The 13,580-nt window shown below is 41.0% G+C and overlaps 1 long non-coding RNA gene across 2 annotated transcripts in view; it reads right to left on the bottom strand.

The window, feature by feature from the left end:
* Positions 1-577: 577 nt before the first annotated feature.
* Positions 578-13,580, bottom strand: part of LOC135178708 (uncharacterized) — a 210,654-nt gene continuing 197,651 nt past the window's right edge. For both annotated transcript variants that reach the window (XR_010303699.1, XR_010303697.1), the window contains exon 4: positions 578-659. This is a non-coding gene — a long non-coding RNA (uncharacterized LOC135178708). The remainder of the gene's footprint in view (positions 660-13,580) is intronic.

Below are 13,580 nucleotides of genomic sequence, written 5' to 3'. Positions count from 1 at the left end.
CTGAGACGGAGCAGTTCACAATTCAAGCAACACAACAATCATTCTAGGGATAGGTAGCTGCAGTTTACTGGCAAGAATTTGGATTTAACCCTGTTATTTATATAAAAATAAATTTAAAAACGTGTTCTATGGGCAAAAATATTAACTAGATTGATAGTAATTCCAGTCTAAATATGATTTAGCATCTAATTACAAGTCTGTTGTAAAGAAGGGAGGGATCACACTCCAGATCTTCAGCAATAAGACATTTCCTTTTTAAGAAACAATACACTGAAATCAGGTTTGTTTTCCAGACTTCTGTGAGTTGTGTGAAACATTGCATTAGAAACATGTGGTTAGGATTGCAGCCACACAGAATAAACATTTTCATTGAACTCTTGCTTTTATAGCCAATGAAAGACGTGAACAGCTAAGGAACCCGCTAGGTTCCTCTGACCTGGACCAAAGAGCAGGCAAAATCACAGACACTGTGTCCACAAAAGAAGAAAAATGGAACAGAAATGTTTTATGCTTAAGAGAGAGATCCATGAATGGTTTGCTCATCTCAGTGCCCCTTTTAAAGTCAACTAGTTAACAGACAGTGAACATACCTTGCCCCAAATCTTCCGCTTGTCTTCTGCATCCCAGCCATGGCATGGAAGGAATCAGCCATTTGTGCACTACAAGAGAGAAGAAAAAAAATCCTGCTTTTTATCCCTAATGCTGTATGATCTTCACATATAAAAAGGTAAATCCTGCTTTCAGAAACACACACAAAGACATTCATTTTTTCCAATTAGTGAGCACCAAAGGGAAAATGATCCCGCACCATGAGTTATGGAGAGACAAGAAATTTGCAATTCCCCTGTCTAGCCCAAGTCAAACTTTGTGCCACTTTTGCACACCAGCTTTCAATATTTAGAAAGGATAAATCGATAAAAATTCAGGTCAAATGCTCATTTTGATAATAATTAGCAATAATCACATTATTGACCTAGGAATAAGATTTTAACCAAATTAAATGCCAGAAGCTCTTAGCGCGCCACTACTTTCAATCCAAGTGCTGCTGCTGTGCTCTCTCATTGCCATTTATCTGATTTGTTGGCTATTTTTACAGAATGACAGAAAAAAAATCTGATCTATTTATAGGTTCAGCTGGAGTTTAAAGGCAGAGTTTCTTCTGGTAGCAGAGGAATAAGCAAGGTTAAAGAGACAGGCAGCTACGTGAAAGAGCTCTAAAGTCTCAATAAATTGTTTTATAGGTTTTCTGGAAGTTTCTCATCAATCTCTTTCTGCCTTGTCCTTGATAACTGGAAATCAAACTCTAATAAAAGAAGGTTAGATATGAAATAAAGGAATTAATTTGTAGTTTACAGTGATAACAATCTTAAAAAGGAAAGAAAAAAAAACCAACAAATTTACTTTTCTTACATGGGCACTTACTCAAGGTCTAAGGAGGGCAGTGAGGACCAGACCAAATGGACAGTAGGACTCAAACTTTAGCAGAGCTCAGAGACTCTCCTTGGGAGAGTCTAAACTTTCATTAAAAATCTGGAAAGGGGCAAATTACTTTCTCTGAAGTTGTGTACAGGGGTAAAAAAAAAAGTACACCACTTGGGCTCTGCTCTTTACAGAGGGAAGAAAATTTCAGTTAAGGTATTGCAAACTACAAGAAGTGCTACAAGTACACAGGAATCCCAGTATCATAGAATCATTAAGGTTGGAAAAGACCTTTAAGATCATCAAGTCCAACTGTAACCCAACTGTCATAACTGGTGAACTACATCCTGAATTGCCATGCCTACAGGCTTCTTGAGTGCTTCTGGGGATGGAGACTCCACCACCTCTCTGGGCAGCCTGTTCCAACCTCTCACCCACTCTCTCAGTAACAGAATTTTTCCTAATATCAAACCTAAACATCTCTGGTACAACTTAAGCCCATTCTCTCCTGTTCTACTGCTAGTTACTTGAGAGAAGAGACGAACAGTAGCCTCACTACAACCTCCTTCCAGGTAGTTGTAGAGAACAATAAGATCTCCCCTCAGCCTTCTCTTCTCCAGACTAAACAATTCCAGCTCCCTTAGCTGCTCCTCGTATGCCATGCCCTCCACAGAATCATAGAACCTTAGAGGCTGGAAGGGACCTCCAGAAATCATCAAGTCCAACCCCCCTGCCAAGGCAGGATCACACAGGGTAGTTCTCACAGAAACACATCCAGGCAGGTTTTTAAAGTCTCCAGAGAAGACAACTTCATAACCTCTCCAGGTGGCCTGGTCCCAGTGCCCTGTCATCCTTGCTGTAAACAAATTTCTCCCCATGTTGAGGAAAAACCTTCTATGTTCCATTTTGTAACCATTGCTCCTTGTCTTATTGCTCCAAACCCCTCACCAGCCTGATACAGATGGATGAATTGAAGGAAGTCCTTTGGCTTTTATAGGCAGTACTCACATCTGACCTCACAATCCCTTTGTGGATAAAATTTTGTCTAGAGACTGCAGTAGGGAGCTATTCTTCACCTTTGACTGGATGCCTCTGCCCAACAGCTCTAATCTGTCTTTCCAAGGAACAGTTGCTTCATACTGACTCAAAGCCAACAGAACCCCAAAGACACCTTTAGTTGGTGAGGCAAGACTACAGTCTCATAACTGACTCTGTACCTAGCAATCACCTTCCTAAGGCTTTCTCTCCTGAGGTATTTTAAAGAGTGATACAAAGTCCAACCACAAAACAGTTGATCCACAGAAGACACCTAACAAATTCAACAACCAATTTAGAAGGTAAAGATGGAAGATATTTACAATGATCTACACCAGAAATTGTTTTCATAAGGAATTCAGTCCAGAATGTCCCTAAATAATAGTATGAGTAGATTATTTCTATATGACTTGATATGAAGTACAATAACCATCTAAAAAACAAATCCACAGCAGACTGGCAGTTATTCAGACTAATGACTTGATGTTTTTTTATGCTTCTCCCTTTGAATTTTGACACCTGAGATCTGTTTAAGAAATATGGGGAGTAAAATCAGTTTCAACAGTGAAAACAACTCCTAGATTTTCCTGCAGACAACCACACAATTTTCTTCTTCCTATTACCATGTCCTTTTCCAGCAAGGACGGGAAAATTACATCCTCCAGGTTTTTCTTCTGCAGTACTCTCTGGAGGATATCTGCAAATGGATACCTATTTCCATTACATCCTCTACACAGAATTCTACCCACCTTGCTGTTTTTCAGGCCCTCGTTATTCACCAACGCCATGACTAGGACAGGGGTCCCAGCATTGCAAACTGCACCAAGCTCATCAAAGCAAACCAGCTCAGGATGAACAGAAAGGTGCTCTGGGCAAGCTGCACTCTTGCTTTTGCCTTCAGGCGACTCTGTTTCCTCTTGATCTCTGTTGACTCTGAGTGTGGATGTCTGGCATTCATCAGATTGTTCATCCTCCTGTGATCTCAAGTGGTCTCCACAAATTGGCTGCCTATATTCAGGGGCCCCTGTCTTGTATCAGCTGCTGCAACTCAAGTTTGCCTACAGGGACAGATTCCAGTGCCAAATTAAATTGCTCTACCTCATTTGGCATGGCCAGGTCTGCTGAGTCATCCAAGGTATCCCCCTGTGTGAAGCATCCAGAGTGACCTGGTTCTATGGAGGATATTTGGTGATCCTCCAAGAAACATTTCCTGTGCTTTACTGTCACATGCCTCTGGCTCCCTAAGTTGCTCATCTCCAGATTGTTCACCTGAGATCACGTCAGCCCTAGACATCCCTTGGCACACTCTGAAGCCTATCAACTACAGTTAACATTGTGTTATTTTTCCATGCACATGGGAAAAGTGATTGGCATTGGAATGGGCTGCCCAGGGAGGTGGTGGACACACCATCCCTGGGAGTGTTGAAGAAAAGCCTGGATGAGGCACTTAGTGCCATGGTCTAGTTGACTGGATAGGACTGGGTGATAGGTTGGACTGGATGATCTTGGAGGTCTCTCCCAACCTAGTTGATTCTATGCTCCTCCACAATTTCCAGCTCTTGGCATTCTCAAGAGGAACTTTTCAATCCTCAGAAAATGAGGATGGTCAGCTAAAGAAAGAAACTTGGTTTGGGTGATGTGTCCATAGGCTGCCCTGATGCCCATTTCATTCAGAGACAGAAGGCAAATGAAGCCTCTTGCAACACAGACTGCAAAACCTCTATTTTCCCTCACTTTAATTCAAGTCTTCTTTGAACCCACTTTTCACCATTTCCATTTTAATGTAAAAATCATCCCCTTGCTTCTTATCACTAATGCCAAAGTTTAGTGTATAGCAGCATGGAGAGCCAAACAGCCTTTTATCCCCCTTCCTTCTTTCCATACAGCTTGGTTTAGAGGCTGGGCTACAAACCACTGAATAGCCTGTACTTACAAGATTGGCTTTTGTTCATGCTTTACCCACACCCTGTAAGGAGGTAAGGACTACTAGCCAAACTCTAAAAGATGACAGAACTCAGATTTATCCCTGTGAGATAGATTCTTTCAAACCTCCCACCCTCTGCCTCTATCTGCCACTATTTTGTTCACTCTTTTAATTCAGAAAGTGTAAAATGAGCCTTTTAAAACAGTTCTGAGTCCTTGCAGCAGCTGAAGCAATTTGTCCTTAGGTAAACTTGGTTAATAAAGTAGTTTAGTAATTCAGCAACTTTATTATCTCCATGTATTTAAAGCAATTTGGTTATGAAAACAAGCTCAGACTTTCCTCCCTGTCTCTCCTTGTGATCACAAAGTTATTTATGCCTGCCTGATGAACAGCTAATAACTTTTCCTCCCCGCCAATGTAGCTCTTTTCTGGCAGCCCTCTGAAATGGAAGACTACTAATCAATTTCTGTTAATTTGATAAATATAATCAAATCAATCAAGCATAAAAAAAACCCAAACAAACCATGGACAAAATGCATCACACTAAGTGCAGGGCTTTAAAAGCTCATTTCATCTGGGCACTCTGCCCACAACTGAACTGCTGGAGGAGGACCTCACTTACCATCTTCTCTATAGAAAAAGGCCTTTCTGCTAGGGCAGGGGTTGTGAAATATTTGCAGCTTCAATCAAAATGTTGCAGTTTGAACTTTAGTGCCATTTTTTCAGATGCTTATAGTTCTGCATCACCTCTGTTTTCACCTTAATTCCAATTCAAAACACTAAGTGAGATCCTGAGTGAGGGATGTTATTAACAGGCTAGCCCTGCTGTGCTAAAGATGCTTAAGCTGGAGTAATAACGCAAGGTTAAATGATTATGTAAGTGGAAATACCTGGCAGATAATGGGATAGAGGTTCCAATATCTAATTATACCTGAGGATGAAGAAGATGGGAACAAATCACTCTAGCCATGCTATCCACCCAGTGGGGGTTTTATTAACATGCTTGATCTTACAAGCTATTAATAAGCTGCAAGGCAATTAACTTATTTAGTGGCACATCGCAGATGTTTACAAACACTCCCACGGAAGCACTATCAAGTTCAGCAGAGGAAAGCCTGCTACTGGAAGGTTCAGGTTCATGCTGAGTCAACTACAGGGAGGTAATTGGTTTCTCAAGGACAGGAGATGGCATCAGATCTAATCAAGAGACATCTGCACCTTCAGGAATGAGGAAAAGGTAGTTTAAGAAAACAACTACCTGACAAGGCTGCCTCCCGAGTAAGGAAAAAAAAAAAGTCTGGAAGAAAAACATTAAGTCTGCTCCCACCTACAGGAGGACTTCTGAAAGGAGCTGAGCTGCAGAACGACTTGCCTCTAGCGTGTGCAGCTGCAGGCATACAGCAGACAGAAAGACAGAGCATCTCAGAAGACACATGTCAGCAAGTTACAAGCAGCAGTACAACCTCTCCAGTCTAATCTTTGTGTAAGCTGATTAAATGAGGTTGTTCTTTCATCTCTTCATATGTCTTCTAGAAAAACTTGCACTAACGTTGACTATTTTGGAAGCAGTAAATAAACATCTTCATTTGCATTACAATAGAGCTTGAGTTAGGAGCAATTACCATGTAAATTGAAAGCCGAATTTATCACACTGAAAGGCATCCTGCTTCTATAAATCAAGACATTGCACTCCCATAACAAGTGCCCGGGTCTCCAGTAAGACGGAAGGTAACAGCATATGGTCCCTTCACAGCTTCCTGATTAGGTGGAGAGTTGATAGCTGAGAGTTCAAGATCCTTCTCAAAACTCTCTGTGGTCTTTCTTTCTCAAATGATCTGAACATCTCCTGTCAGTTGCTCAGCTTTCAGAAATTATAAATAACAAATAAAACAGAAATTTAACTTTTCTTCCTTTACATTCATTGTCATTACCTCTTCTAAGACTCAAAATGTCCTTGTGTCTCTCAAATGTAAAGAGGGGTTTGCTTCCTTTACTGTGAAGGTACAAACGTACAAGCAACTCCTTTCCAGTTCTCCCCCTAGGCCTTGATGTTGAGAGAAATTCTTATTTTGAAACAATCAAAACTAATGAATCAAAAATATTTTGATATCCAGGGAGAATACCTCATTCCTGGGGGTACTGAGAGCCAGGAAGAGTCAGACCTTGTGCAACTAAGTCTAACTGTGAGGCATCTCTGCCTGTGGCAGAGAGGTTGGAGTAGATGACCCATAAGGTCTACCTTCCAACCTAAATCATTCTATGATTCTATGATTTTCCCACATTCCTTAGAATCAAGAAATTGTTTCATTTGGAAAAGACCTCTGAGGTCACCAAGTCCAACCATCAGCCCAGCCACCACCATTTAGATCTGAACCCTTTGTTAAACATCATGCTTGTGAAAGACCTGAGCAACAACACTGGTTCTGAACTCAGCTCACAGTGTATTAACCTAAGAATGAATTTCCAGGCCATTAAGACAATTCTCCCCTCTCAGTCCCTCTTATACAAAATCAGGAGAGAGGTAAATTTGAGAGTGCATTTGGGAAGATAAGTCTCAGCTACATTAATTCCAAGTTTGTCCAATTTTAATTACACTATTTGAAATGAGATAACGTGGTACCACAGAGAGAAACTCCAGCAATGTGCCAAATGCTTTTATAATTCACCACAATATTCTTACATCCTGCTGTTCAGCTTACAGTAATTTTTCCTTTGCCAGCCAGTAATACCGCCCTAATCACCTCCTATATTTGAATTTCCCCCCTAAGAATTATATACTTGATATTATTAGCACTCCTGTACAGAACTGTAATAATAGTCTTGTTTCTTAAATTTGATTTTCTAGCTACCAACAAGGTATTTGAATGTGTAAAACTTTACAATAAATTCAGAGGAGTGGAAGTTTAGTATGAAAGACTCTTCTGTGCCAAAACTTGAAAACTTTAAATGAATTCTTTGCTCACTCAGTGGTGTTTCCAAGTTTCTGTGGTCCTGCTTAGCAAAGCACTGAACACTGGCAGAGCACAGGTTGCTGTTAGGCAAATCTCTGAGTGAAGTAGCTATTAGGAGGTTCTGGAATCCTGACACATGCTCAGGTTGATATGTATACAGCCATGAGAAAAAGGGCAAGGGAAGCAAAGGCAAGGCCTGTTCTCTTTTAGCTCCCAAAGGACACAAATTCTTCACGGTGAGGGTGGTGAGACACTGGAAGAGATTGCCCAGGGAGGTTGTGGATGAGCTTTCCTTGAAGGTGTTCAAGGTGAGGTTGGACAAGTCCTTGAGCGACCCAGGCTAGTGGAAGGTGTCCCTGCCCATTGCAAATTGCTCAGAGGAGAATTAAGGAAAAGGTCGTGGGAATGGAGGAGCACTGTAGCGAAGGGAAAGTGTGACCTTGATGGGGAAAGTAAGGGCTGGGGGTCTACACCAAAGCAACCATCTCATCTGCCCACTTTGAGACCATTTGTGGCTGAATATGTCACAGCATCTTGCATTATAAACTATTTCACACAGAAATGCTGATACCTTTTTTTTTCCACAGAAATTACTTTGACCTTTTTGTTTTGTTAACAGTGCTCATGGATTAGTTTGACCACTTTACAGCAGCATTTGTCTGTACTAAGTGCCATTAATATTTTCTTAGCTGGAAAACAGGTTTAGTCAATAGTGACCCTGAGCAACCCTACCAATTCCCAGCATCACCTGAAGATTCAGCAGTTTTCCATGTGTTTCCTCGCTTGTAAAGCTGAGACCTTTGTGCTGATGAGGACTCCCCTCCTCACTCTCCAGTTCATTTCACTGGTTGAGATGCTAGTTTTCAAAATATTAAAGTTTTCTAGGATGTTTTATTAATTCTAACACTCTTTAAGTTCATTACACTACTGATAAGAGATACATAAAGTACTAAAAAGGTTTGGAGCTTGTTTCTTTTATATAATTTTTTAACTATTCAGATTTTAATGCAGTCTAAAATAGCCTTTAAAGAGAGACTTCCTATTGATTCCTGCTCTAGTGTTCAATGACAGTGAAGAAATTTTTGTGAGGTTAAGCCCATGAATTGAAGCAGTCAGTTGAAAAAAGCTCCAATGAGGTGGAACAGGGAAAACCTTGCAACACCCAGTGCCAAGAAGCCAGCTCCAGGCAGGCAATGTCACAGGGCAATGCCCTACAGACTGTGGCCCCATTCCCACAGCCAAGTTCATTATACTACTGATGTAGCTGCCAAGAAGCCAGCTCCAGGCAAGTAATGTCACAGGGCAATGCCCTACAGACTGTGGTCCCGTTCCTATAGCCAAGTTCATTGCACTACTGAAACAGATACATAAAGTACCACTGACACAGATAAAGTACCAAAAAGGTTTAGACCTTGTTTCCTTTGCATATTTTTCTGAATTTAGATTTTAATGTAGTCTAAAACACCCCTTAAAGAAAGACTTCCTATTGATTCCTGTTCCAATGTTCAATGACAATGAAGAAATTTTTGTGGAGTTAAGTCCATGAATTGAAGCAGTCAGTTGAAGAAGACTTCAGTGAGGTGGAACAGGGAAAATCTTGCAATATCCAGTGCCAAGAAGCCAGCTCCAGGCTGGCAATGTCACAGGACAATGCCCTACAAACTGTGCCCCCATTCCCACAGCCAAGAGCAAGTTTTTCCTGCCATTTCCAGCTTGAAGGATTCACATCTGAAGTCAGTAGAAGACTTGCTTAACTACAAGCAGCATACTGTGTTTGTTCCCCAATTACCAAAGGCTATTAATTCAATTGCATCATTTGATTGACAAAATATTCCCTTCAGAAGTGCTGCAAAAACCCAGTTGGCCACAGCTCTTTGAAATGAAGGTAGTTTGTCTGAAACATGCCTTCCCCATTTGTTATTACTCAAGGTGCTGGAGAACAGTTTAAATATTTGCTTTTAATAACAAGAATTGCTAGCCATGTTAAAATACACTTGAGAAGCCATTCAGAGAGTCATTTTACCTGAAAAGAAATATTGAAAAGCAACCCCCTTTCCAAATTATTACTACCAAAAGGCACTTTTAGCTACAACACGTAGTGTTCATTAGGACACACCAAACAGCAGTGACCAAATTCCTTACTGCATCTGCTCGTGCGTTTCAAATACCTTCAAATATTAATGCTACATAAATAGAGGATTTTTCATTACCCTAATAAAGGCAGCACTTAAGTGTGCCTGAAGGACTGCCAAAGTTCCAATAGCAGTGTTGAAACAAAATCTTTTCCCAATGGCACGACACAAGGGCATGGTTGTTATTGGTAGTGAGAAATTGGTGGAAAGTCCTTTAGCTATATCCAGAGACCTAGCACAGACTGATGACAGAAGCATCATATGGCCCTCTCCTTCAAGTCCTATCAAGGGTGTGCTCTTTGATTATATTTTGGAGGTTTATAAATAGAACCTCTGGGGCAAAGTTAACTGAGCCTGAAAAATCAAAGCTTACCTGCTTCTACCTAAAATTTCCTTATGATTATTTAGGAAATTAAATTTACTTTCTGAAATATTCCAGTGCTTACTCCAAGAAAAGGCCAATATTTGTTAGGAGGTGGGACAGTCCATTCCCTATTGACAGATGTGATCTCTCTGTATGCAAAATGGCAAATACCTGCCTCCCAAAGTCAAAATACCTGTCTCTCAAAGTCAAAATTTCAAGGAAATGTTGTGTGGTTTTTTTTTTAACTGCAGATCGTTGCTTTTGTGCAGGAGTTTATATTTCAAGAAGATTATCTCTGCCGTGTAACTTTATGAGCTCTCACTTTCTACAGGATCCTCTTTAAAACACCTAAAGATCACCACCCTGAGCCTTTTCTTAGAAACCTGAGAAACTAAATTACATTTCCCAACGACCCAGCAGCTCACAGGCAATGAATCATAAAATGGCCTTGATCGAGCAAAACTTCACTGGGACTGGGGGAAAAGGAAAATACAATAACAATTCAATTTGTGAAACCAGAAACCTCCCTGAACTGATGAGCCACCTTGCTGCCTTCCCAGGAATACATAAGCAAATACTCCTGCCTGAATCTCACATCTTTTTGACTGAGAGCTGTTGAATTACTGTACATCTGGGTTTCCTGAAGCCACCCCAGCTTCAGGAGGTCAGAGCTGACAGGCTGGTAGGTTTGCTGGTGGCTACTGCTATTAACAGGATTTCTTGCATATTTTTCCTGCTTTTGGATACCTGATAACTTGTAGAACAACAGAATGGTTTGAGTGGGAAGGGACCATTAAAAGCCATCGAATCCAACCCCTCTGCAGTCAGAAAGGGTATCTGCAACTAGATCACATTGCTCAATCTGACTTGGAATAGTTCCAAGAGTGGAACACCTACCACCTATCTGGGCAACTGGGCAAGTGTCTCATCACCCTCAGAGTAAATCACTGCCTGTCACACAAGATAACACACCAGCTATAGCCATGGTCCAATCTTGGACATCTTGACCCAACCGGTTCTCCTTTTTGCTACATCCCTTCCCACCCTCTTGCACCTCACCACCCTGCTTGCTTTATAAACTGTTCAGCAACACACAGGTCTACAAGGAAAGATTTCTCCTTTTTGCTGCATCCTTTCCCACCCTCTTTCACCTCACCACTCTGTTTGCTTTATAAAGTGTTCAGCAATACACAGGTCTACAAGGAAAGATTTCTCCTTAACAAGTTTTTTTCCCTTTAAAACAAGACAAAAATCCTTTCTGCAGTGAGTGTATTTCAAAGGGAGTCTCACATTGCATTGAATAAGGTGATTGCTCATGCAGTTAGAGTTTCACCTTTTGCTTACTTGGAAATTGGTCTCAGCTGCTTGTAAAAGAAGTGGACATTATACCAGAGACAAAAATAAGATTCTCAAAACCAAGAGATACCACCTTTTTGGTTTTTTTTTGGCCAGGATTTCCTGCAGCTTAATTCACGTTGGTAAGAACTTGCAGAAACACACAGAAGTGTGCCATGCAGAAAATGTCTGAGGTGAAAACAAATACTTGTCAGTTGTGTTTACAAGTCCTACTGTCTTCCTGAGAATTGAATTCACTCCTTGTCAGAGAAGAAATATTGAAAGCCCTTTAACAAATCAAACCTTCTCTGCAGAAAATCTTCTGACTCCTTGCATTATTTACAGCTATCAAATGAAGTTATTAGAGAAGAAATCAAAGAGTAGGAATTTCACTGGTTTAGGGATTTTATTACTATTCTTTTTCACTTTTTTTTCCTCCCCCACTCTATTGATTTATGATTAAGTGTAAGCCCATAACAAATTCTGCAATTCCATATCGAGGAACTATTCTTGCGCAAAAGTATGGAATTTACTTAGAATATGTAACCTAAAAGATGTGACTTGAAGTAAAAAGTATGAGAAACTACTGATGTTCTACAATATGTAGCATGCATAGGGGCAGTGCTTCTGTGAGCTACTCTTGGGCCAAGGTAAGGCTGTTATCAGGCAAGCCTGAAAAGCAGCATTCCTTTGTTTAACCTCTCTTTCTCATGGAGAGTTTATAACCAAAGTTTTCACGTGTGATACCATATTATATAAAATCATAGAATGGTTTAGGTTGGAAGAGAACTCAAAGATCATCTAGTTCCAGCCCTAAAGTTTCCTGTGAACAGAAGTTTTAAATTGAGTTCTTGCAATGTTGTTGGTTTGATTAATTAATAAATATTCCCCCTTGAGAGCTGCACTGCTGTCTTTCAGAAGACACTTACTGTAGCTGAACCCCAGTAGAAGGTGCAGGTGATGGTACTGTGAGAAGCTTTGACTTTTACTGTAAATCAGTGATGGCTTCATAGAGGGATTTTGGGAAATACTATCTGACATTCACTTACTTCTAACATAATGTTCTAAAATCATAGACTCATGGAATCAACCAGGTTGGAAAAGACCTCCAAGATCATCCAGGCCAACCTAGCACCCAGCCCTATCCAGTCAACCAGACCATGGCACTAAGTGCCTCATCCAGGCTTTTCCTGAACACCTCCCTGGGCAGCCCATTCCAATGCCAATCACTCTCTCTGCCAACAACTTCCTCCTAACATCCAGCCTAGACCTCCCCCAGCACAACTTGAGACTGTGTCCTCTTGTTCTGTTGCTGGTTGCCTGGGAGAAGAGGCCACCTCCCACCTGGCTACAGCCTCCCTTCACGTAGTTGTAGACAGTAATGAGATCACCCCTGAGCCTCCTCTTCTCCAGGCTAAACAACCCCAGCTCACTCAGCCTCTCTTCATAGGGCTTGTGTTGGTTTCCTCTCTTTTTGTCTAAAGTGAGAAATCTGTCTGTTTCTCAAGTCCATAAAGCTAGTTCCTAAGTCAGACAGAGGGATGAGAAGAGGATGTCAATTATTACACCCACATCAGCAGAAATTTGCATCTTTTGAAAGACAAGAAATGTAGCCTTGCCCTGAAGTTAACAGCAGTTTCAATCAGCTCCATACTAGGCATTTACTGGAGACTTCTGATACGCATGGATACTCTCAACAATTCAGCTCTCCTGCCTGACAACCATTTTGCCTGAGGGAGAGCTTATTAGATGCTATATAATTATTTTTTTAAGATTGTTTATGTTATAAAGACCAGACCCATACCCTCCTCCATCCAAATGTTTCTACAAACAAATAGTGGATGGAACAAATGAGAGAATCTAGCATGTATCGTTAGCATTTGATGGATGTACACTGGCTTAAGTGAAATGGATTTGTGGTCTTAGGAAATTTCCAGCTGGCAAGAATCCAAGCTGTAAAAAGCCACGACCACAACAAGCACTAAGTAGCATTCTCAGCAAGAGGCAAAAGGCAGAGGAGACTGCAGTCCCTTCAGGCTGTGGCAGATATGTGCCTGCTGCACAGCAGCACAGTCAGGGCAATGTGCTCATTACTGATGAATATATATTTTAATTATTCAAAGAAAACTGTCAGCTTTTATTTCATCAGTGCCAAACTTTCTCTGCACCACTTTTGTTTTCAGTGTTGTACTTTGCAGGCACTTCCACAGTGCCCACGTTGGACTTTCAGGATACTCCTTAGCAAAACAGCCCTGTCAGAGCTGGTTCCCAGAACATGTAAGGTTAGCAGGGACATGAAAATATGAAACCTCCTGAGGAGCTCAGTGCTACCAAGAATGAACTCGTGAGAGAGGGAAGTGAAGATAAGAGAGAAGATCTAACCCCAAGTTCAGAATCAGAGCTGGAGCGATCTGATACAT

This window comes from Pogoniulus pusillus, chromosome 10 (assembly GCF_015220805.1).
Source record: "Pogoniulus pusillus isolate bPogPus1 chromosome 10, bPogPus1.pri, whole genome shotgun sequence".
In the NCBI taxonomy this organism is placed as follows: Eukaryota; Metazoa; Chordata; class Aves; order Piciformes; family Lybiidae; genus Pogoniulus; species Pogoniulus pusillus.
The sequence above is the reverse complement of the archived record's forward strand: the minus strand, read 5'-3'. Positions and strand labels throughout refer to the sequence as shown.